Raw genomic sequence first — 21,511 nt, 5'->3', positions numbered from 1 at the left:
CAGTTTTCATAGGACGAGTTGGCTTGAATCTAGCTCATCATTTTGGAGAGCTGGAACTTATGTTTCTGTTTATATATTTAAGTATGTCTAATATTGATCATGATTAACTGAAACATATACACGATCCTTTTGTGTTTTACGCGAAGTTGCATTAGATTTATAGAGTCATGTGGGGAGAATTGCTGTCTTACATTACTGTTTAACCATAAAAGACTATGAAGCACCTTCCATTATATTCAAATAGTCTCTTTGGGTCTTTGGTGTTTTTATATGCTAAATTTTATTCTTGTGGGCTTTATTTATTTATTTTAATTAAAAAAAAACTTGCCCTGATTCTTTGCTGGATGTTTGTCTCTGTTTTAAATGGCTTTAGCCTGGAGAAAGCGCCCTATGGTTTTACATACCACCTTTCTGAAACTCTTTAATTGCATTGTTCTTAAAACAGAAAGAGAAACTTACTTATGGTCTTTTATTTGACTTTGATATTCAAATTAAGATGTGGTGGTTGTCCACTTTTAATTTTTTTAACTCTTTAATACTTAGATTTATTAGAAGATTTTAAAGTTTATTTTGTCTCTCCCATTTAACTTTGATTCTTTCATTCACGTAGAACTATTTATTGAGTGCCTATCGTTGACCAGACCCTGGGGAGAACAAGACAGACGAGGATAGAGCTTGGGAGTTTAGATTGCAAGGGGTGCAGGATAGGAGGTAATGGGGTGCTGTACTGCTTTTTACAAGGTGGTCAGAGAGGCCTCTTCAAAGAAGAAACATTTACATTGAAACTAAAGGTTGAGTTGGAGCAACCTATATAAAGAGCTATGGGAATGAGTAAAGGAAATAGCGAGTGGCAAAGCCATGAGAGAGGAAAGACCTTGGCATATTTTAGGAATGGACAGAAACCAATGTAATTTCGGTTTCCAAGTAAAGAGCAGCATGTTGTGATTTTGCAGTGGTAGATCACGCAGGCAAGGATTTGACATTTTACTTTTTGTGCAGTGAGACACCTAATTGGAAGTATAGCAGGCATAGATTTCGTAAACTACAAACTTGAATGTGTAAACATGTAACTTTCATTGTTTTTCTATAACTAAAATTTCCTTGTCTCTGGAGCTTCTTATCTCTAGTGGGTAGTAGAAAACAACCTTTGCAATTTAAGATAAAGTCAGTAGCTTCTGGTTTAACCTAGTTAATTCCAGATGAAATCAGACCTTTGGGTAAGTAGTTAGTTCTATGGATAAATACTCAGTTTTTCCACATAACTTTCCTTTTTTTCCCTCTGGTCTGGAAGGTATTAGTAGAGAAGCCCTGTAATATTTCCTGGTATTGAAGAGAGGGCGTCTCATCTTTGTGCCACTCCTGAGTTGTACCTTGTTCTGGCTTAGTCTTTTTTTTTTCTTTAGTACATTACAACGTTGTGTCAATTTCTGGTGTACAGCGCAATGCTTCAGTCATACATGAACATACATAGATTCATTTTCATATTCTTTTTCATCATAAGTTACTACAAGGTATTGAATATAGTTCCCTGTGCTATACAGTATAAACTTGTTATTTATCTATTTTATATATGGTAGTTAGTATCTGCAAATCTCAAACTCCCAATTTATCCCTCCCCCCACCCCCCATAACCATAAGTTTGTTTTCTATGTCTGTGAGTCTGTTTCTGTTTTGTAAATAAGTTCGTTTGTCTTTTTTTTTTTTTTTTTTTTTTTTAGATTCCACATATAAGTGATATCATGTGGTATTTTTCTTTCTCTTTCTGGCTTACTTCACTTAGAATGACAATCTCCAGGTCCATCCATATTGCTGCAAATGGCATTACTTTATTCTTTTTTATGGTTGAGTAGTATTCCATTGTATAAATACACCACAGCTTCTTTATGTAGTCATCTGTCGATGGACATTTAGGTTGTTTCCGTGTCTTGGCTATTGTAAATAGTGCTGCTATGAACATTGGTGTGCATGTATCTTTTTGAGTTAAGGTTCTCTCTGGGTATATGCTCAGGGGTGTGATTGCTGGATCATATGGTAAGTCCAATTTTAGTCTTTTGAGGAATTTCCATGCTGTTTTCCATAATGGCTGCACTGAACTTGTTCTGACTTAGTCTTGAATGGCACTGTCTGCTCTATTGCATCTGAGGCTGAGGTTCCTGCTGCTACCATGGATCTTTGTCTGCTGGGTCCTCCTTAATCCCAGGCTCTTTTGCACCCGTGGGCCCAAAGCAAACTCCTTAATGGTTTCTACATCATGCTGGGATGATTGGGATTGAGGTAACTTTTCAGGAATGTGGTCTGGGCATGTCATTGGCAATTGCTCCCTTACCACATCCATACAGTGTTGGTTGCAAGGTTTTGCTAAAAGGCTTGCAGTTCTCTGGACCATAAACTGGGAAGGAGAAACATAATTATTTTCTATTTTGAGTCCTTCCCTAAACATACTGGAGATTTTTCTCACCCTTCCTCACCCCAAGACTCAGTCCCAGATAGGCCAGGAGGTAGGGATTTTGAACTAATATCTAAACTATCTTCTAATTCCTCTTTCTCTCTGTGCTCCTCCCCTAGGTTTTTATGGCCTCTCAGTTGTGTGGGAGAATTGCATTTACGTCACCACCTGCCACTTCCTCTATGCTGTAGTTTACAGTATAAACTCTGCCAGGAAAGTTCTCTTGCCTTGGGGTGTGATATTTAAAGCCATGGCTTTAGAAGTTAAAAAGTTTTTTTTTACTCTTTAGACATTGCCATTGAAATTCTTAGCTCTCGAGAATTACGGTTTCAGTGGATTAAAGACCTAAATATAAGAGCTGAAACTATAAAACTCTTAGAAAATATGTAGGTGTAAATATTCATGATCTTAAATTAGGCAGCAGTTTCTCAGACAGGACTCCCAAAGCACAAATAGCCAAAGAAAAAAATAGTTAAATTGGACTTTATCAACATTGAAAACTTTTGTGTATCAAAGGGCACTATCAAGATAGTGAGATATCCAAGTACCAGTACCTTTTCAGAGGGAGTAAATGGATCCAGAACTTGGGGTAGATTTCTCAGCAAGAGATATAAATTTTGTAATCATCAGTGAGTAGGTAATGTCAATACAGTAATCCTGGGATGGATGTGAGAAGAGCAAAGATGGGAGGCCTGGGGGATGATCAGCACCTAAGGGCTTAGTAGAGAAAAGAAGGGATGATCTGAGAGGTGGAAAGAAGGGTATGAATTATCATAGAAGCTTCCTCAACTTGATTTTAAGTTTCTTGAGGTCTAAGACTGTCATGTTCATCATCTTATCCCCTTATCATAAAGTAGGTTTTCAGTAAATGTTGTTAAATGAAGACTGAGAATTTTTAAGAAAAGAGTGGCCAGCAGTGTCAGATGTATCAAATGGGTCAACTAATAGAAGGACAAATCAACAAATGGCTGACTGACCATCTTCTGTAGAACAGTGTCAGTGCGTTTCCATGGTAAAGATAAATGCCAGGTTGCTGAGGACTGACGAGTGAATGTTGTGAGAGGTGGGAAGCAGTAAATGCAGATGTTCTTTCCAAAAAGCTTGTGGAGATACAGGATAGTATGTAGACGGCATGTTCCATCATGATGAGGGAAAGTTAAGCATGCTTATATGCTAAACGGAAGAAGTCAGGAGGAAGGGAGAAGTTGAAGCCACTGGGAAAAGGAGGTGTGTGAGACTGATTGAACATTGTCTTTAGGAGTAGAGGGGTCAGTGAAGACGCTGGTGTGAGTGGGAATAAGAGTCTTGTTTCCACTGAAGCAGGAATAAAGGAAGAAGGGATGGTGCAGATGGAGAAAAGTGTTTGGCTGGTAGGTGAGAAATCTGGGGCATCAACACACTTGATGAATTTTTTTAGTGACCTAGGGGGATATCCTCATCAGATGAGATTATAGGGGAAGGTGATGGTGATTGGAGAGGAGAGTTTGATGAGAAAGGGAGAATTTTGAGAGGACCATTGAGAGAAATGAGAGGGCTAACTGAATGGGATTACTTAGAAGAATTGTAATAATGCATTATTCAAGGCTCTGGTGTATATGGTTGTGTGATGACTCCTACCTCCCCTGCCCCCCAGGCCTCACCAGCCTGAGTATCAGAGCAGACAAGTTGAACAATCGGACTGATCTTGGTCCGAGTTTTACTGGCCAGTGTGGCAGAAAGGGTAAGGAGGCAGGAAATTCTAGTAGTGGGAGCACTTGGAGTGATGGGCCATTGAGTCCAGGCTGAATGGGGAACAAATGAAGCCAGAAAGTAGCTGCTGGGATATGAAGTGTTTGAGACTGGATGCTGGAATTTAGCATTAAATAGGAGGGGCAGTTGCTGGTTATGACTTGGTCCAAGATCGGGCTATAGAAAGGGTTTCTGCAGTGGAGAGAAAGAGAAGTTTCCTGGTGCTGAGGAGACAAGGGAACTGTAAAGCTCGAGTCAGAAGTCAGCTACACAGCAAGTGAGTTGCTCAGAATGGAGGCAGAGCAAGGGATGGAAAGATTCTGAACCAGGTTCCAAAGCCTGAAGTGAGTGTGGCCAGGAGGCCAGTGGGTGACAAAGAGAGAGAAGGTAGCAACAGAAGACCTAAACCTCAAAAGAGGTACCTTTATTTGAGGCTAAAGAACTGTGATGGTGAACAGGGAATGGCGTCCATGCTTCATACTTGCTGAGTGGGAGAGAGTTCACTGCGAGGTTAGCATAGAGAAGAAGAAGAAGACCGCTGGCATGTTGTATAATTTGGTTGGGGTCTAGGATCCTTGTTTACAGTGGAACAGTAAAAGGGTTACCAGGGATATAGCTGTTGGAGGATGTGTGATGGCCGAGGAGGGGAAAGAGTACAGAGCAGAAGCGAGATCAGCAGGAAAGAAGAATCGATGCGAGGGTCTTACATTTTGGAGGATCGTGGTGATGATGAACATGGTGGTCTTAGCTGAGCTCAAAGATGTTCTTATTAATTTTGCAGCAAATTGCATTTATGCTGACAGACTGAGGTACAGAGTTATGCACAAAGCTAGGTGACTTCCTGTTTCCAGGTCTATTTGGCAATGTTTAGCAGCCTGTGGCCTTTGCTCAGCATGTCATGAAGAACCCTAGCATGGGGCTGTTTTCTTTTGCAGCAAGGCTTAGCCCTGGGGGAGGAGGAAGGCAGGGGTAGAGGCTGTTGGTGCTCACTTGATCTTTTGGCCTTGACAAGCTTGTCTCTTAAGGGATAGGTAGGTGGGTAGAGATAACCCTGAGTCCAAATTGAGGTGAGAATTCATTAGGTCATCAGGCCTTTGCACAGCTGACACCAGGTTGGGGGGCAGCTTGAAAATTTCTGAGTCATGAAAGGAGGGAAAAGCATTATGAATAGTTCATGATCTCTTTCAAGGCATGTAAATTTAGTAATACTGCAGCAATGATTAAGTCACATTTAAGTTCTAAAGTATAACCTGAAATGCTACATTCAGAGTGTTTATTTTTTGGAATTAGAAAATGTATCAAATCATAAAATTGTGAGATAATACTCCAAGAGTTTTACTTCTCCCCAAATGCCTTAAAACCAAAGGTTACACTACATTAATCTTTGGCATAAAATATGCTTTCAGACTTCCTCAGGTCATAGAACCATGATGCATGGTGTTTTTGCAGAACACTGAGAAATACTGATGTGTATGATTACACTTACATAAACTAAGAACAATTTAGCTAGCAGGAAATATGATTTCATTGTTGTGTTTAACCATCTCCGCCTCTCACAAACTAATAAGTAACATTTGAAAGAAATCACATTTCACAGTTTCCCCATCTTTTTAACCACTAGGCCAGTTTGCTTCACACTGTTTCTTTTGTCATCTATTAGAACTTTAGCTCAGAGGCAAGTGGTAGCAAGTAAGAATTAAGCGAGATTTGGGGTGGGGGTACAAAAAAAATTTAGGGGCAAAAATTCAACTTTTTTTTTTAGATTTAGAAAAAATATTTTAATAGTAAGACATTCTCAATAAAGGAAACTTGGAAAATGTAGAGACTTAGAAAGAGGGTCACCTATGGCTCAAATCAACCATGGTTGACATTTAGGTGTATTTCTAGATTTAGCTTTTGTCTTAGATTTTGATTACTTAGGGTTTTATCGGCTTGTTTTAGAAAATTATGCCTATACTGTTAAAAATGTATAACTTGCTTTTTCACATAGCATTATTCATAATCTCTGAAATATAATTTGTAATGACAGTGTAATACAACTAATGTACCACTCTGTTTAATCCTTCCCCTAAAATTACTTTTTTTTGGTATTTCTAGTGTTCCAGAATATTAAACAGTGTTGCAATATGTGTATTTACATGAAGTTTTATCTTGTATTCTTATTTATTCCCATAATATTGATTCTTGGAAATTAATTCTTTGATCGAAGGGTGTAAGCATTTCTGACGATCCTGACACATACCGCTTAGAAAAAGTTTTAAGTGGAAAGGTAGCATAATTGGCATTTCTGGTAATGACTGTAAATTTGCCGCATGGGCACAATAAACACCAAATGGAAAAAAAACACCATCATTTGGATATTGACTTCAAGTCTATACGATGGCTATAAGACTTAGATAGATGACTATATCTTGATAATGGAAACCATTCAGGTCCTTATTCAAATGATCCCTGGCTGGATGGTACCATACAGTATCTTGGATAATTGAGTGGCAACTCTGATGAGGCAGATGATTTCTTGAAGCCCCTGGGGGCTATGAGAATGAAAAATAAAACAATGTTCCATTCCACTCCATGTGCAGGTTTCAGGCACTGAATCCATGTGCAAGAATCTGTAAGGAGAGATTACTGGTTTACTTCACAGGATACAACTCAGGAAGAGCCAGATGGAAGCGATGCGGGGGGGCAAGGTATGGGGGAAGGGGCGTGGACCTTCCATGCCCTCTGTGGACACGCCACCCTCCCTGCACCTCAGTGTGTTCACCAACTGTGAAGTGCTTACCTTGTGTTTTTTAAAACAGATTTAATTTTAATGATGGAATTCTGTATTGTTTCTCAGACTACTTTTTGTTTTATTTTATTTTGAAAAGACATTAGCCAGTCTTCCTGATGGATGGTCTGTGGAAAAGTGGGTTCTATCATATAAGTTTGGGAAACTGCATATTAGGTTAACTCTTTGCCCCTTGGCAATTCACAATGAACATCAGCTTTCATCAGCTTCATAAAGACTCAGGGAAATGATATTACTACTAGTAATTTAACGTTTATCGAGCACTTATTTTAAGGCTCTGTTCTCTCAACCTCACATTTATTAATCTTTCTAATCTTCACAAGTCTGTCTTCTGCAGTTATCTCTTTTTTTTTTTTTTTTTTGAACAGATTAGAAAACTGAGGCCCAGAGTGGTGAAATACCATGCCCAGAGTCCCATGGCTAGTCCAAGCTAGTAGGTGGAAGAGCCGGGGTTCAAACCTAGATAGTCTGGCTCCAGAGGACTCCAGGCACTGTGTTATATTATTTGTAACCAGCAAAGAAACTGGTTTAATGTGAAGTCCAGCATTTCGTAAACTTGTTTGACTGTGGAAACTCATTATCTTTCAATATTTTTGTAGAGATTAGTCTTCCGTGGAGTTAACTCTGAAAAATGCTGCTTTGAGCCAGGCTATGCTAGTGACCTACAGTCTTTTAAAAACCATTGCTTTAGAATAAAACTAGTTTTTTTTTTTTTTAAACTTAGTTCTCTTTTGATGATATTAAACGATTATATTTATTTGTTAATTTTTTCTACTCGAAAGCCTAGTATTTTGACTTAAAGGCATTTTATATTCTCTTTCACAATGACCATCCTAGGAATTTTTTAAAAAGATCAGCATCATTCTCTAATACTTCTGAGGCACAAAAACAGTTTACAATCCAAATTATTATTTTACTCTGCTTTCTCTGCTCCAATATTATATTACCATAATTTTTTTTTAAACAGAAGTTTCTTTATCAATGAAGACGTAGGTATTTAGTGCTTTGGAACATTGTAATAGTTGACATCACAGTTTGAACCTTGGCGCTCTGCCTCTTTATTAGCTATGTGACCTGGGAAAAGGTACTTCATTTCTCAAAACTTCTATTTCTTCCTCTAAAAGACAAAGTTAATGTCTTGCAGGTGGCTATGAGAATTAAATAAGAAAATGCATGTGGTATCTGGCACATAGAAGGCTCTTAGTACATGTTAATTACCTTTTTCCCCCCTAAGTTAAGTCATCTCAGTTCTCTACCATAAATGAATAAGGAAAATGGTTGGAAAAGAAACATCAGTTTTAAATTTGAACTGTCTCAGTGTTATGCTGACATTAGCGCTACATTTCTGATAAAGTGATGTTGTCATGATACAGGTTGTAAGGGAGTTGAAACCAGTCTCCTTCTGGCTTTCCAACTGACATAATAAGCAAAACCTGACTGGGCAAACACAGACCTATTTATTAGATCACTTATTATTAATGTTAAACTAGCCTTGGTGCTGACTTCTCCTATTCTTTTTGAAATTTCACTCCTGTCATTTAAAATCTGCTAGACCTTCGAAAGCTTCGCAAAATGCTTAATGGTTTAAATCATCCTTCAGAACACAAGGAAGTGTATTTTCCAAAGTGTGGTCTTCTTTACCTAGCAATATGTTCAAAATCATGCCTGTAGGACAGAATTGCTTCAGTTTTCTCATTTACTACTGGAGGCTTGTTCAGTTTTTCTGACAATCCACTTTTTGGGTTTCGGAGTAGTACTTAACGTGTATGACCAAAGCATGAGTAATCATTTAAAACAAAGCTATTCAAAGAAAAAAATCTGTGGGGATTTTTCAATTTTACAATGATTTACTCCCTAAGCAAAAAGAGGATGGGTTTGGTTTGAGCTGTATGTGGGGGAACTCTAGTATTCCATTCTAAGTGCCCCATATAGCCCTGGTACGTAGTAAACACTCAGTAAATATTTATTGAGGAACTGAGTTTGGTTTCCAGTTCCAACTATATGCCTTGCAACTTCTGTAACCTTGGCCCTTCTTGCACCTTCTAAACTTCAGTTCCATCTTACATAAAAAAGGAGGTAGTACCAATATTTACCTCCCAGGGCTGTTGTCACAGTTAAGCGATCATGCATTTAAAATGGCCAGCACAGCACGTGGCACATAGTAGGCACACAGTGCATTGCATTTTCCCTAGACACCTCAGTTGATTATTCAGCAACGTTCTTTTCAGTCACTCTTTTTCTTCCTTATTCCCAAAGCATTTAGAAGCCATAGTCAAGAGAAAATGAGTATTTGCCTTAAACTGAAAATATATTCCTGTAAAGCCTGCACTTGGAATGTTTTAGCAAGACTGATTGTGTGTTTGACAGATCTTGGTTTGAATCCTGGCTTTGCAATATACTAGTTTTGTGACCTTAGGTCAGTTACTTAATGTCTCTGTAAGGACTGTGAGGCTGAAATGAGTAAAATATATAACGCCTTTACTTCCATTGCCTGGTTTGCATAGGTCCCAATTAGATGTAATTATTTCAAGTTGATATTGTTATTTAATCTGATAATTTATGTAATTAATTCATATATGTTGAGAGCCTATTCAACTCAAATCTTGTTAAGAAAGAGCAGGAAGATTGTGAATGAACATTGGGCAAATTATTATGTAGGTGAATTTGGCCTTGCCTAGAATCACATTCAGCAGAAATGGTATTTTCTATTGTATTTGAGATAAATAGATTAATGAGCTATTATTGCATTTGGCATGGCCTTTTTTTGGATGTTGCCTTTTTGTATTGAATGTCAACGTTTTAAAAAATGAATGTCAGAGATAGGTTTGTGAGGGCTAAAGCAAACCAGGTAAATTTTGCTATCTAAAAAGTTTCTGATCTTTTGCTGATCTTATTCATCAGAAATAAATATGTTCCTCTCTTGTACTAAAATTCAACATGTGATATTGGTAAGCCAAATTTAATCGAACATTCTGCCCATTTAAAAATTCACTTGAATTATGTAGGTATTATATAAAATTGGTCCCGACCCCGGCAGATTAAGCATTGCAAAGCTGGTGGTAAAGAGTTTTATGAAAATTCCCGGCAAATAGAAAGTTAAGGATGGCATTGGGCATTGTAGAAAAACGTTTAATTTTGAAAATGTTTCTAATGTTCTTATGAAATTAACAATAAGATTTTTAAAGGTGTACTGAAATAAGCATCGTTTGTTTTGGAAGTTGATAAGATGTTAGCATTTGTTTTTTGTTTTGTAGGGTTTCTTTCATTAATTAAAATATAATTGACATAACACACGTTTCAGCGATGTTAAATATATTCAGTGTTATGCAACCATCACCATTATCTAGTTCCAGAACTTTTTCATCACCCTCAAAGGAACCCCTCTTAAATTTTTCCACTTCACCCAGCCCCTGGCAGCCACTAATCTGCTTATATCTCTATAGATTTGCCTATTAACAGTAGTTCATATAGGGACATGGTACTGTACACCAGAAATTGACCCATTGTAACTGACTATATTCCAATTTTAAAAAAGAGAGTAGTTCATATAAATAGGATCATAGGATATATTGCCTTACGTGTCTGCATCCTTTCACTTAGCATGTTTTCAAAGTTTGTCTGTGGTGTGACATATCAGTACTTCATTGCTCTTCAGGGCTGAATAATATTCCGTTGTTAGGATATACCACATTTGGTTCATCCTTTCATCAGTAGTTGGACATTTGGGTTGTTTTCATTTTTTTGACTATTAGGAATGATGTTACTTGGACATTTGTGTACAAGTTTTTATGTGGACATATTTTCAGTTTTCCTTGTTACTTACCTAGGATGGAATTACTGAGTTATATGGTATCTCTATGTTTAACTTTTTGAGGAACTGCCAAACTGTTATTCCAAAGCAGCTGCATCATGTTATGTAGTGTTTAATGTTATTTAAGATACTTAGAAGAAATGTGAAAAGAGTTTATGAAAATGTTAACCTAAGAATGTTGGTACTCGTGACAGCCCTTCTGGCAGCCAGCTGGAAGTCTCAATTTGCCTCGTTTGCTTTTCAGAATGAAAACACTAAGATATAAACCTACACCATGGAAGTGTGTCAGTTTTTATGCTCTTTTGTTCCTTCACCCACACTACCTGAAAGTTTGGAATATGCTTGGAATTGATGATATTTACTATAAGGGCAGGTGTCTAAAAGTGACATAGTAAGTTTCCTGCTTTGCTTTCCCTTAGCAAGTTCCACATTTTATCATATAGTTTACTAAAGCAGAGAAGTTGAACATTGCTCTTGCTACAGAAAACATTCTTGAATCAAAATTCAAAATAGATTTAATTAATTATGATTAAATTCTTTTGGATATAAACATATTATTCAAAAATATCACATAAAGACCTCACTTATAAAACAAAAAAAAAAAAATAAGACCTCACTTATATGATAACCTATAATGGAAAAGATTCTGAAGAAGTTACACATCTATAACTAAATCACTTTGCTATATACCTGAAACTAACACAACATTGTAAATCAACTATACTTCAATTAAAAAAAAAAATTCTCCAGGGAAAGAGACTGTAATGGGGAGTGTAGATGAAACAAACAAACAAAAAACCTCACTTAAAATTTTGGTGTAAAAGATGTTGTGTTAATACGGCAGGTGATTTAGAGGTGCTTTTGTCCCCTTTGCTGATGACACAACCCTTGTCTCTTCTTTTGCTCAATAGTCATTATCAACTATTCAAACTCCTACATTCATTCTAACAGATATTTATACAGCCTTCATAAATTTACATGAAATGAAATCATTATAAAAAGTAAAGTAAATTGGTTTTTCACTGGGGAAATAGACTTTCAAAGCAGAAAGGGCATTCAAGAGAAATAATATTTGTGGATTATTTCTAATACTAGATTGGAGCTTAAGTGCTTTTCATGCTTTACTCCATTTAAGGTGACAATCCACCTGAATTTTGTGTCGGGAAGAAGAAATGTGATTATCAAATATTCCATAAAGCTTGAAGTGAGCTCTATCTCTCTAGGATAAATTAATCTTTATTCCTTTAAGGACGTGTCATAGGAATTGAGTTGTTTTATTTGAGTAATGAAAAATTAAAGGATTTCTTTTTTAGGTAAATTGTCTCAGGATTTAAACTGTGAAATTCAGCTTTGCAATGTGGACATCAAATACATTGTTTGCTAAAGTCTGTAATTTTAAATAATTTTCAGTTGTTTTTGTAATTATTTTTGTTCCTAAAATAATTTATATTATTCCATTGGGTAATTTTATCTACTTCATTTCTGAAATCTCTAAGTATAGGTAGTTGCATTTGAACTAGAAAAATGTTGGGTTTTAATTAGGATTTTTGTCTGAATATTGAGTCTTCTAATAAGTTTTTTTATTGCATGTTTTGGGCCATTGTATTGATTTTTCAGTTGATAGCCTTCTGTACTAACTAGAAATAGTAGAAAAACTGCAAATAAAAAAACCTACCTCAAAAAATTGAAAATGGACTTACTGTATGATCCAGCAATTCAGCTTTTGGGAATATATTCTAAAGAAATGAAATCACTATGTTGCAGAGATATCTGCAACCCCATGTTCACTGCAGCATTATTTGCAATAGCCAAGACATGGAAAACCGAGGTGTCCATTGATGGATAAATGGATAAGGAAAATGTAGTGTACATATATACAATATAATAATACTCTTAATTCTCATTATCCTTTTGTTAAATAAATATTTTATTTATTTAATAGATAGAAGGGAGGTACTCTGTTATATACTGTTTATGTTTACAAGGATACAGAGTGAATAAAACAAAGTGTGACACAGTTCTTAATCCCAAGTAGAGCTATTTTTTTGCTAGCTATGAGAGCACAAAAGAAGTGCTGGAAAGCACCTAACATGGTTATATTTATTCTTTTCTTTTTTCCATGATTCTTCCTTTGTTATGGATTAAATTGGCCTTATTCATTGCCCAAGGTCTCAACTTTATTTCATAATTTTGTTTCTTTGGAAAAGTGTTCCACAGGTTTTATAACAAAGTAGAACTGAACTTGGAGAGCACCATCTGTGCATAATTTGGAGACTTTACCTATTTAGAAATGGAAAAAGCTTGTCTCAGCATTACTGAGTTAATGTATAGTTAGTACAAACTTTTCTCATTGCTGACTTGCTTCATGAGTGAATGATTGATCATAATCCAACTAAAAATTGTAAGATAAAGCCTGGTGGCCTGAGTATTTTTTCAAGTGCAGTCGGTTCTTCAGTATGATTAGCATCTTTGTAACAATCTTCATTAACTGTTTTTTCTGTTTCTCTTGGATAATCACTTTATCTCCTTCTCCCCCTTTTAGGAGATATATGTGAAAGAGTTAGAGGCCTGGATGTTTGAGTATACAAGGTAAGCATTCAAGTAAACTTTCTGTATCACTGTGACAATTGAATGATTTGAAATAAAAAATAATTTCAGTTGTTTAAAAAAAGAGTAAAGTATTAACTGTGTTAATAATATTTATTTCCAACATTGCTGTCTGCTCTTTAATGTTCATTATTGTATCGAAGCCTCACAACAATCCTATGAGAGGGATACTGTTATCCCCACTTTATAGACTGGGGAACTGAACACGGAGACCTAGGGGTTTCCGCTGTTGATGTCATGCATTTGGCAAGGGTTATGACAGCATGAGAACAATGTTGCTTCTTTGTTGCTCTTCCTCCCCCCCTCCCCCATCAAATGCATTCTTTTTTGTTATGTTTCACTTTGCAGGACAATTAGGTTAGACTTACTAGTTTCCAGAGGTCACATTTAGTTGCCAAGGTGGGTTTATGTCCTTGGGAAATCCTTAATTATTTTATTTCCTTGTCTTCTATATTTTTTTTAAAACTTCATTTGTTTTTCAAAGTTATACAGTTTATTGAGTTAAGCGGTTTGTCTGGGATTGTCCAGACAAACAGTACTTCTCAGTCCCTCGCTCTGTTTCTTTCTGTTTTTGTTTTCAGTCCCTGCCTTTCTGTCCCCTTCTCAGAGGTAGTTACTCTCAACTTTTTCAACTCCTAGCCATCTGGTATTTGCTTGTTACTCTTCAAGTGACATAGTTGAAGTGATGTTTTCAGTTTAGGACATAACTTATGTTGTTATGTCTAAATCTCCTGCCTGGTGGGTGAAAGCTTATTTGTGGGTTCTCTAGGGGCTGCATGAGGGAAGGAGAGGATTTCAGCATTCAGTGTATGTATGTATTTACGTGAGGCCCCTGGTTGCACTGCATGTTTCTCCCTACAGTGTGCTTTGTGTCCCTCTATTTGGAAATCCTCTTCAGAGAATAATCCTCTAAAATTTTGCCTTGGTGAAAGAGGCATAGTAACACAACCACATGAAATTTAGGAAGACATTGAGAAATGAAGCCATTTCTTTGAGAGCTTGTAATTAAACTTCCTTATTTAGTGCTCCCTTTACCCCTATTTCCAGAGGTAACATCTGTTACTAATTCCTGAGCCTTTTGAGAATTCTGTGGGCTCAGTCATATTGGTTTTTTGCTTTCCACATTGCTGGTTTAGGGTTCATCTTTCTTGGGTCTGCTGATAGTTATCACTGGTCCATCTGCTGCTTTCCAGCCTTTAAATTTTTGTTCATGCCTTAAAAAATGCTTTATTAGCAATTTAGCACAGTTTTGAGAAGGAATGAAATTAAATGTGCATTCAATCTTCCATCTTTACCCAGAGCCTTGTTCCAGATGTTTTTAGTTTGTTTAAGCTTTTATTTATCTGTTTTTCTTATTGTGGTAAAATACACATAAAATTATTAACCATTTTAAAGTGTACAGTTGAGTAGCATTAAGTACACGCACAGTGTTGTACCACCATCAGCACTATCTGATTCCAGAACTTTTTCATCACGCCAGAAAGAAACCCTATACCCATTAAGCAGTCATTGCCTTTTCCTCCTCTCCCCCAGCCCCTGGCAACCACTAACCTGCTTTCTGTGTCTGTGGATTTGCCTACTGTGGGTATTCATATAAATGAAATCATACAATATGTGGTCTTTGAGTCATATGTTTTCACTCAACCTGTTTTTGAGGTTCCTCTGTAGTATAGCACAGACCAGTGCTTCATTCTTTTTTGTGGCTGAGTAATTTCCATTGTATGGATGTACTACATTTTGTTTATCCCATCACCAGTTGACGAATATGGATTTTTGATTATTTCCACTTTTCACTTCTACGTTTAATTTACTGAGGAACTTCCAAACTGTTCTCCACAGCAGTTACACCATTTTATATTCCTACCAACAATGTACGAGAGTTCCAGTTTCCCCACAGCCTTGCCACCACTTGTCATTTTCCTTAAAAAAATTTTTATAGCCATTCTAGGGAGTGTGAAGTAGTGTCTCATTGCAGTTTGGAGTGGTAGCTCCCTAATAACTAATGACGTTGAGCATATTTTCTTTTCTTTTTTTTTTAAAAATTTTAACGGAGGTACTGGGGGTTGAACCCAGGACCTCGTGCATGCTAAGCATGTGCTCTACCACTGAGCTATACCCACCCCTCAACGTTAAGCATGTTTTCATGTGCGTGTTGGCCATTTGAATATCTTCTTAGGAGAAATATCTATTCAACTCCTTTGCCCATTATAAAATTGGGTTGTTTGTCTTTTTGTTGTTGAGCTGTAAGAGTTCTTTATATATTCTGGATATTAGACCCTATTCCAATATATGATTTGCAAATAATTTTTTCCATCTCTAAACCTGTTTTTATTTTTCATTGAATGCCTATGTATTCTATGGTTGTGATGTATTGACAGAAATAGTGTCATTTGTGTTTACTTCTCTGGTTATTTAGAAGGATGGTATTTTGGGTCTTTTCCCTCTGCTCACCCCCTCCCCAAATGGCATTATGACAGAAGGTTTTGTGAAAGAAATGATAGGAAATGATTAATGACAGAAGGTGAGGTAGACCAACTATATAAATGTGGTCCTAGCAAAATGAACTTAGTTGCATTAGTAACTGTAATCAAAAAGCTATTTTTGACCATGATAATGTATTATAGTTGTGATTTAAAATTATATTTCTGCATTAAATATATGCATATAATCTTGTCCTCTAATATTTCAGGTAATAATTGTTGTATTGTACTCTTGATAGGTACCCGACAGTATTCTAAAGTCTTTTTCATAAATTATCTTCATTACTCTTGTTCATTGCTGTATCCTAAAAAATGAGTACTCACATATTTGTTGAATGGTTAATCTTTCCCAAACCCTTTGAAGTACAAGCTGGTTTTGGAGAGGTTCACTTGCCCAGGGTCACACAGTCGGTAAAGGCTGAAACCCAGATTAGCGCTGAGTTCTGATTGCAGAGTTGTGTTTCTTAACTGTACTGCTTTCTGTGGAGTTCTGCTACTGATCTCTAGACAGAAAGTTCCTAGCAAGAGAAGAATCTAACTCTAGTATCTTAGTTTGTTGCTTCTTTTAAAGGCTAGTTTCTTCATGGGATGTGTTCTTTATGCCCCTTGTTCAATCTGAGGAAGATGTTTTAAAAATATGTCTTTGAAATCCCAAGGTGTATCATATCACTTCCTCAGTATCTGAATTCATCCTAAATTTTACTTACTTCATGTCTCCCTTCTACAGTCCTTTCTATTATTGCTAAGCATCAAAACACTGGTTTTATTTTTCTTTGCCATCTAATTTTTAGTGTTATGCTTCCGGTGTCCAGATACCATTTTTTGATCATTAAAAAAAAAAGAAGAAGAAAGATAAGTGATATTTGGCAAGCAATGAATAATGTTCTTTTCATTGAGAACAATTGCTAATTCTCTTATCCTTTCATGAAGAATACATAATTCTTGCTCAGAGCCTGGGTTGATGGCAAGATCTGAGGAAGCAGTAAATGTACACAGAATGATTTAGCTGGGAAAAAAAGAATTCTAATAAAGCATATTATGTTGCCTAAAGACAGAGTGGCACCAATTGGATGCTTCTTTTTTTAAGCTTCAAGATTCCTTTTCTCCCGTAAAAGTACTTTCTTCTTTTATAAAATGAAACAATTATTTTATATTAGATAATTGATTTTAAAATAATTTATAATTTGTAAGCAATCGTATTTGCTCTCTACCATTGTTCTAGAACTGAGGATACAGTGACAAATAAGAAGAATAATGTTTTTGTCCTAGTTAAACCTAACTTACAGTGTAGAGAAAAAGCTGAAAAACAAGATGAACACATTTCAGGCAGATGTGGGCAGTGCAAGAAAAATAAAGCAGGGGGAGGGTATAGCTCAGTGGTAGAGCACATGCCCAGCATGCATGAGGTCCTGGGTTCAATTCCCAGTGCCTCCATTAAATAAACAAACAAATAAACAAACCTAATTCCCCCCATCCCCAGAAAACAAAAACAAAAAAAGAAAAAGAAAAAAAAGCAGGATAGGCACGACGGGAGACTGGGGTCTGGTGAGACTTTTTAGGTGAGGTGATCAGGGAATGCCTTTTTGAAGAGGTAATATTTGAAGAGAGACCTTAGTTTTACCGTTGGAGTGAGCCATCAAAATCTGAGGAAATAATTCTGCTTCTTCGGATGTACAAAGTCATCGGATATTGTCATTCTCACTCTGAAAACCAACAGCAGCCAAATAAGAATCATAGTTTTTGAAAATGCATCAGAGAGCTGCGGACACAAGGAATCTTAAATGAACCAAACTCTAGAAAGTAGTGAAACCTTCATAGCAGAGAATAAACCCATGGCTGCTCTGGGGGTAGGACAGCCCAGAGAAGAGGAATCTTTCGTAAATAGGGGAAAGGAGAAAGCAGCCAGACTTTCAACAGACTGTTAGTGGCCACACGTGGGCTGGTGTGATGGGCTGGGAGCCTGAGGAGCCCAAGTTCCTCTGGCACCAAAGGGCACGTCTTCTCCCACCTCCAGCTCTTACCCTCAGGTCTTCCTTCACTCAGTGCTCAGGGGTAGCAAGCCCCATGCTTGGGCCAGGGATGTAGAGCTGACAGATCCTACCTGAGGCATGTGAATCGTCCCCATGTGCACCACAACCACCCTTAGAAGGCAGGGGGTCGAGGGAGAGTGAAGGAGCAGAGCAGGAGCGTGAGGGAAACCCACTAGAGCTGCTCTGGGCTTTCAGTTATGGGACGCAGGGAGAGCTGGAGATGACGCCCACCCCATACACACTCTCTGCTTTCAATCACCAAGGACAGGACACAGCAGGAGAGGTAAGGGAAACTCCTCAGATTCATTTCAGGCCTTCATGGAACAGAGGGAAGCTGCCCTCCAAAAGGATGGCTGGGGAGAAGGAACAGGGCTGACAGATCAGCTGAGCTGTGGAAAGCAAGGTGTGGGGCTGGAAAGCAAAGACGATTTTCTAGCAAATGAAGAACCTGGCAGTCATGCTTAAAGCAGAAAGACAGCTCCCAGGTTTTGGTTTTGGATTTGGTTTTTTTTTCAAAGATAAACTTTATTTTTTGAAATAGTTTTAGATTTATAGAAAACTTGTGAAGATAGTATAGAGAGTTCCCATACACCCCTCACCCAGTTTCCCCTGTTATTAACACATACAGTAGTATCATATATTTGTTACAACTAATGAGCTAATACTGAGACCCCCCTTTTTTTTTGTCAGATAATGTCATTCCTCTCCTTCAAAACCCCTCAGTGACTGCATATCTCAGAGTAACAGTCAGTTTTTCAGGGGCTACCAGGCCCTTTATGACCAGATTACATTATCCTCTCTGGCCTCACCTCCTCCCTTCCCCTCTGCCAAGATCAGTCAGCTTCAGCCTCAGTAGCCTCCTTCAACTTCCTGAAACCTTGAACTTGTTCTTGCCCCAGGGTCTTTACATTTGCCCTTTCCTCTGCCTGGTGTCCTCTACCCAGGGCACATGGCTTGCTCCTTCATTTCTTTAAGGTTGAGACATTATTTTTTAACTGAATTCCATACTTTATTCTGTATCTTTTGTCTTTACAGAATATTCCTTTTTTTTGGTTCCAGGATCCCATCCAGGCACCACATTACCTTTAGTTGTCATGTCTCTTCAGGCTCCTCTTGACTGAATTTCTCAGAATTCACCTATTTTGGAGGACTTTGACAGTTTTGAGGAGTATTGTTTAGGTATTTTGTAGAATGTACCTTGATTGGTATTTGTCTCATTTATTTCTCATGATTAGACCAGATTTTGGGTTTGGGGAGGAAGACCACAGAGGTTAAGTACCACTCATCACATCGTATTAAGGGTACATACTGTCATCATGACTTATCAATGTTGCTGTTGACCTTGGTCATCTGGTCAAGGTAATGTTTGTCAGGTTTCTCCACTGTAAGTTATTCTTTTTTTTTTTTTTCCTTTCCATTCTATACTCTTTGGAAGGAAGTCTTTTATTTGCAGTCCACACTTAAGGAGTGGGTAATTATACTCTCTCTCCTCAAGGATGGAATATCTATGTAAATTATTTGGAATTCTGTGCAGGTTTGTCTCTTCTCCCTCTTATTTATTCAGTCCTTTTTTATTGGTATGAATTCATGGATATTTACTTTATACTTGACATTATAATTCAGTTACTACTTTATTTTATTGGTAAATTGTTCCAGTTTTGGCCATTGGGAGCTCTTTCAAATTGACTCCTGTGTCTCTATGACATACCGCCATCAATGCGCGTGCACGTGTGTGTGTGTGTGTGTGTGTGTATGAATACTTTCTTACTTTTTGACTCTGCATGGTGCTTCAGGTTCATTTTGTATATTTCCTGCTGCAGCCCTAGAATCAGCCATTTCTCCAAGGAGCCCTAGTTCTTTTTCTTGCAGAATGGAAAAACCAAGGTATAGGTGCTAGATGTACTTGTTGCCTCTGGGGTATTGTTGCTTGTAGACCCTCTAAACTGGCAGAGCTAGGAAATATATGCATATACTAATCTGTATATATATACAGTCTATAAATATATCTATATGTACCCATCTATATCTATATTAAGCTAAACATGAGACCATACTGGTGTATTAAAACTTGAATCCGTTACCTCATAGATCATCCTAACCTTGCCCCCTGTTTATCTGTAAACTCTTACTCCTGTAGTGGGAAACCTGGCTCATGCTATGTGCCATCTGTTTATTTAATTGTTCAGTTCCAGTACACGTGTAAAGTACTCCCACAGTTTTGAAACTGTGGTGGCTTAGCTGTGAAGCAAAGGCAGATCTCTGGAATCCTCCTTGGGTTCAGATCCCAGACTCTGCTGAAGTGAAAGTCCTGATTCCCACTCTCTAAATATTTTAAGCTAGTAATGAACTGAATCAAACTAGAGCTGCATCAAAGCCCCGACCCAGCTACATTTCAGATGAGATTGACTCAGACCCCATTCTACTGGCCCGACAGCATGGTTATATCTCTTTCTAGAAGTAAAATATTACTTATTTCATTTACTAATGCATTTTTCTACCAAATATGTGTCTTATAATAAACGATATAAAAAAACACAAGAAAAAGCAAGAAAATGTGACCAAATTTCAAAAGAGGAAACAATCGGTAGAGGGAGACCTAGATAAAATCCAGATGGTGGAACTATCAGACAGGGATTTAAAGTTAGCTATGAAAAAAAAATGCTAGAGGATCTAATGGTAAAGTTGGACAACATGCATGAAAATATGGGGATTTTGAGTAGAACCATGGAAACTATACCAAAGAACCAAGCTGAAATTCTAGAAATGAAAAATACAATATTAGAATTGAAGAATGCATCACATGGGCTTTACGGCATCCCAGCGTGTAAGAAGAAAGGATCAGTGAGTGTGAATACATGTTGATGGAACATATCCAAATTGGTAAACAGAGAATAAAGAGTAAGGGAGAGGTAGAAAAGAGCTCCCAGATCTGAGGGATAATATGAGTCTAACGTACATGTAGCTGGGGTTTCAGAAAGAGAGAAGGTGTGGCAGAAAACATATTTGAAGAGACAGTGGTCAAGAACTTCTAAAATTGATGGGAAAACGTCAACTCACAAATTCAAGAGGTTCAACAAACCCCCAGTAGGTTAAATACAAAACAAGAGAAAAACCTACAAATAAATCCCAGACCTAAGCACATTGTAATCAAACTGATGAAAACTAAAGAGCAGATCTTACAACAGAAGAATAAAAGACACGGGGGGAATAACAATATGAATCATGCCTAAAATGCTCACCAGTAAAACTGAAGGCTTGAAGGCAGTGGAATGGCATCCATAAGGTGCTGAAAGGGAACAGAATCTTGTCAGCCTAGAACTCTGTATCCAGCAGAAATCAGCCTATGAAAATAAGACAAAACAAAGATGTTTTTAGAAGACAGATTAAAAAGTGAAAGAATCTATCTCTAGTAGATATGGACTGTGAATAGTTACTAAAAAATGTTCCATGAGCTAAAGACAAAAGAGACCAGATGAAACCTTGGGTCTGCAGAAAAGAAAAAAAACCACCAGAAAGGTAAATAACTGCATACATATAGAGAAAAAAAATTTGGTACCTTCACCTATAATATATTCACACAGACTATTGATTATTTAAAGCAAAAATACTAATATTTGT

The 21,511-nt window shown here is 37.2% G+C and overlaps 1 protein-coding gene across 4 annotated transcripts in view; it reads left to right on the top strand.

Moving 5' to 3' along the window:
* Nucleotides 1-21,511, top strand: part of SHLD2 (shieldin complex subunit 2) — a 77,164-nt gene that overhangs the window by 10,154 nt on the left and 45,499 nt on the right. For all 4 annotated transcript variants that reach the window (XM_074374337.1, XM_074374335.1, XM_074374338.1 and 1 more), the window contains one exon: nucleotides 13,319-13,365. The gene's annotated coding sequence lies outside the window, so the exon portion shown is untranslated. The remainder of the gene's footprint in view (nucleotides 1-13,318; nucleotides 13,366-21,511) is intronic.

This window comes from Camelus bactrianus, chromosome 11 (genome assembly GCF_048773025.1).
Source record: "Camelus bactrianus isolate YW-2024 breed Bactrian camel chromosome 11, ASM4877302v1, whole genome shotgun sequence".
NCBI lineage: Eukaryota > Metazoa > Chordata > Mammalia > Artiodactyla > Camelidae > Camelus > Camelus bactrianus.
The sequence above is the reverse complement of the archived record's forward strand: the minus strand, read 5'-3'. Positions and strand labels throughout refer to the sequence as shown.